A 4,522-nucleotide genomic window follows, 5' to 3' on the forward strand; every position below is an offset into this window, starting at 1 on the left:
CGCAGGCCTCGTAGGGTGGAGGGATACACTGTGCCAGGCCGGGAAGGAAAGGTCGGAGCCGACAGGCCTCGCTGCTAAACTGATGTGACACTACTATGTGCCTCAATTTCAGCAGGTCGCTCGGCTTTCTCAGGCAACATGACGACGATTTCACAAACCATGAGGCTGTGTCGTGTCGATCGGTTTGATTTTTAAATGCCTTGTATCAACCTATCTCAAAGTACTGTCACATCCCGAGAGTGTCAACACATCTAACATCTTTCTACAACTGTTTTGTTCAATTGACTGTTTTTTTTTAAGTAAGTAGGAGAGGTGGTGGTCTAGTGGCAGAAACTTGGACTATGGGCAGAGAAGGTCTCTGGTTCGTCTCTGGTTAGACTCCACGGAGAGACAACAAAAGACGAACCTGGATTGATCTGTCCAAAAATCCAAAAGTCTCCCTACCCTGTCTAGTGCCCCTGAGCAAGGCACCTTACTCCCCCAACATCTGCTCCCCGAGCGCCGTACATGGCTGCTCACTGCTCTGTGTGTACTGCACAAGATGGGTCAAAAGCAGAGATTAAATTGCCCTACCTGCATGAGTGTGCCTTTGCATGACTGTACATGTGTTTGGGACGAATAAATGCATCTTATCTTATCTTAAGAAGTGATTGGGCTCCGTTAGTGCAAGGATGTTTTTTGCATTGCTACATAAGAGGAGGAAGAACAGTTATTTTGGCTTCATGCTCCTATAGAATAGACCTTCCTGGTTACAACAACAGGATACCTGTGTGCATATACACTCCTGGGGATGACCCCCCCCCCCCCTATCCTTTGTCCTGCATGATGAACATGGAGCTTCAAACTGGCCGCACACTGGGTTAACCTGATTCTAAAAGTTAAAAATGGTTGCCAAGTAAGTTAAACAATGTAAAGGCTGAAAGTATTGTGTAAAATAGAAGAAGCTCTCTCTCTACCTCACACCATGCTGACAGTAACTGAAATACTGAAGCCTTCAGAGGAAATCATTTGGTCATGACTGTATGAATCATAAAATGGAAATATTGAAGATGTCATTTTTTATAGATATTTCCTTTCACGTCATGCTATGATGGATATTTGGCGAACTTTGGGATGTCCAGTGTGATTTATTATAGTAGTTCTCAGAATTTGAGTAATGCCTGGCAGCACAACATACCACTGAGAGGGAGGATAAAGAAGATGGACCCGCAGCTTTGTCCGTTCTCAGAAACAGGGCCTGACTCACCTGTTTACGTCTGACGGGCGGTCCATTACACACCATGTGTGTAATGGACACACATGGTGTGGATTCTTACACATTGTTGCACTGATGCACTCGCATATACACACGGCCACACAACAAACACACCACCTTTGACTGTGGCGGGGCCGACCCTGGCGAGTTGTCCGTCGGCTCTTCGGGGAGTTCCTCCAAACCTTATTGTTACGTTTCCTCATCCAACCAGATGACACCTTGTTGATCTTCTCCCTCCTATTATTCTATCAGGAAAGTGATTGTTCCTCCATTTCCCCGTGTGATAATTTGTAGGAAGAGTAAAGGTCCTGACGGGGGCAAGGTTTGGGGAAACTGGGTGAAAACATCACTGGCCATAACCAGCCAAATCGGCACCGGTATCTGCAGCCCAGGTTTGTTTTCTTTCTCTGTGTTTTAGGTGTTTCACATCTGCGTTTGAGTCTTTCCCAGATGACTTTGGAATGACGGGCAACAACTCTTTCCTGTGTAATATTTGATGAGGGGTCAGTGTGAGGTTGTGGAAAAGACATTTGTCTCTAACTTGTCAGTGGGACTGTCCAAATAAGGCGTGGAAGATTTTTATAGATTCCAAACAAACGCGAGGCTCATCTCTCTGCACAGTGTGAGACAAGAAAAAGACATCTTCAGTCACTCTTAAAACTGCTCTGGTTAGTGAGGGAGACTATGACGCGTAACAGAGTTTATTAATAATGTGCAAAAATTACATAAGAAAAAAATAAGATATATATTTATGGATATGAAAAGTATGTCTATAGGTTCAGGCTGAATAAAAATCTTTTGTCTCAATCTTACTTGTCAATCGATCACAGCCTTTTAATTATATTTTGTCAGGCTCTCACAGTTAAATAACGCCTGTCCTTGTGCTGTCATGCCTCCCTTTCTGTTCCCCTTAATTACTACCCACCATTCAAACTCAACTTGCCTGCACCCCCTATTGTGCTCTTCGTGTTCCACCCACTTGGGGATCGGAGGGGTGTGACCTCTACTGAAAGACAAAACATGTTTTATAGACATATAGACTGCCAGAAAACATGCTTATTATTTTAGGCTTTTTATAAGACAATGGTGCCACATTCTCTGGTGTTTGTTTTGGAATGTATGTGTTCGGTGGAAGCACGAGATGAGGTGTTGCTGAAGAGTTCACTTTACCCCTCTGCTCCTGTGGTTGGTGTTCACACGCCACACCTCCCAAATGGGTTGTGTTGTTGGAAAGCGCTCCTGCTGCTGCTGTAACTGGACGTGCTGCGTGCGCTGCTGTTTCTTTTCACTCCATGTGTACAACCTGTGAAGCAAACAAGACTTAACATTGCTGAGGTGCTTAAATCTTTTTTGCAGATACTATAGTACAGCCCAGGGAGCAGCTTTATGACACCTTGTCTCTCAGGAGGCCTGAGTGGAGAGATTTAATCCAGAGAGTTCAGACTGAGGGACAAAACAAACCCCACTCATTGCTAATACCATGACCTGATTACCATGCGATAATGACCTGGCACTTTAAGTCGGAGGAATGACAAAACAAGAAATACACTTTTCTTCCCCATTCAAGAGGACAAAGGTCACAGAAGTAAGAACGCTTGAAAAGGGGCACTTTCCAACATTTTAAATCCAGGCTCACACACATTCATATAGATCTGAAAGTCTGATTGAAGTCATGTCATAAGTCCTTTGATGTCTGGAACTGTGAGGTGGGTGAAAGGTCGGGATGCAGTGTGTGTGTGTGTGTCTGGACCACGTATTACTCATCTTATGGGGTCCTAAATCTAAGTGTCCATAATGTAAATAGTTACATCTTAAGGTGAGGGCATGTTTTAAGGTAAGGATCACATTACGGTAAGGTTTTGGCTTTGTTTTGGGTAAGGTTAGGGTTAAGGTTTGAGTTAGTGCAAAGTAGTATCAGTGCATTTACAGACATATCCAGAGTGAAAAAGACCGGAAAGGAACAGAGTCTTGTGCGACCTCAACCAAATGCGCAGGTTAAATCCAGAGGGTCGCACGGTGAGGCTGCGTCTTGTTCGATTAGCTTCTCAACCATATTGGAACCGATGGGAGACGGAACGTTCAAACAGAGCGAGAGGTGAGGCCTCTGGAACTGGATCAAACTAAAAGGTAAGGGATGATGTAATGTTGCCTCGAGCAGTCCTGTACACCTCCATGGATTCAGCATGATGGTGCAGGTTAAGGGTTCAGTTCCTTTTTATTCTCCAATATATAATCTGAATATACACATGCATATTGAGCTGAGGGACAGCTCCAATCAAACTGTTTGTGCCAGTGTACATTACTGATGGCTTGAAATTCAAAGAAGCCCAGTTTTATGTGCAACATCGTACAAGTACATCAGATCACATATTATAAATGTACGTGACTATACAAAAAAGGTGCAAAGAATAGAACCTATTCAGGGGAAAACATCAGTAACAACACATTATCCCTCCATGTTAGCCAAACCTTTACTTTACCATCACTGCAGTTATTCAATCTTCACAAACAAAATGCCTAAAACCAGTCCTATTAGGCTTTTATAAAAACAAGCACTGGAGAGCAAAGAGGACATTTATTGACTTTAATGGGATGAACTGATCAACCATATCTAATAGAAATCATTGCCCTCGGCTAAAGCTGGCGTGGAATTGAATTACACATGGAACACAATGCTTTTACTGCTTCTTAGAAAACTGTAATTCAATTTGTTCAGAACAGAGAAGAAACAGATAAAGTCTGAATTAAAAACATAGGGAAAAGTTTTTGTTGCAGCCCATATGTAAAATCAAAATGTGAAGCTGCAGGTAAAGGGATCCTATGTGTCTTGGAAAATGTTAAATCCAAGCACCAGTCTGAGACACAAGAGGCGGTCTGTCCTTAAAATGTATCCTTCAAATAAACAAACACACCCAAAGCTTTTAAAGTTTACATCGGGTTCTTTCTTCATATATACTTTGGGATTTATAGAAAAGGTAAGTGGCCTTGTCCAGCTCCAGTTGTGGATTTATTTTAAACCGGTATACTCCCGTGTGACTGTTCCCCTCCTGTCAAGTCAGGAGCAGATGCAAAAGTTTTGGGGATTTTAGGCTCTGCAAATAAAAAAAACGCGATCATGCCAAGTCAACATCAAACTGGAGAGAAAGTGTTCAATTATAAAATATCACGTGGGGGAGAGAGAGAGAGAGAGAGAATGCGAGAGAGGGGGGGGGGGGGGGGGGGAAGAGTTTTAAAAGCTCGCTTTTTTATATAGTCTCCGCTGGAGAA

This window comes from Pleuronectes platessa, chromosome 1, assembly GCF_947347685.1.
Source record: "Pleuronectes platessa chromosome 1, fPlePla1.1, whole genome shotgun sequence".
NCBI classification, from domain to species: Eukaryota; Metazoa; Chordata; class Actinopteri; order Pleuronectiformes; family Pleuronectidae; genus Pleuronectes; species Pleuronectes platessa.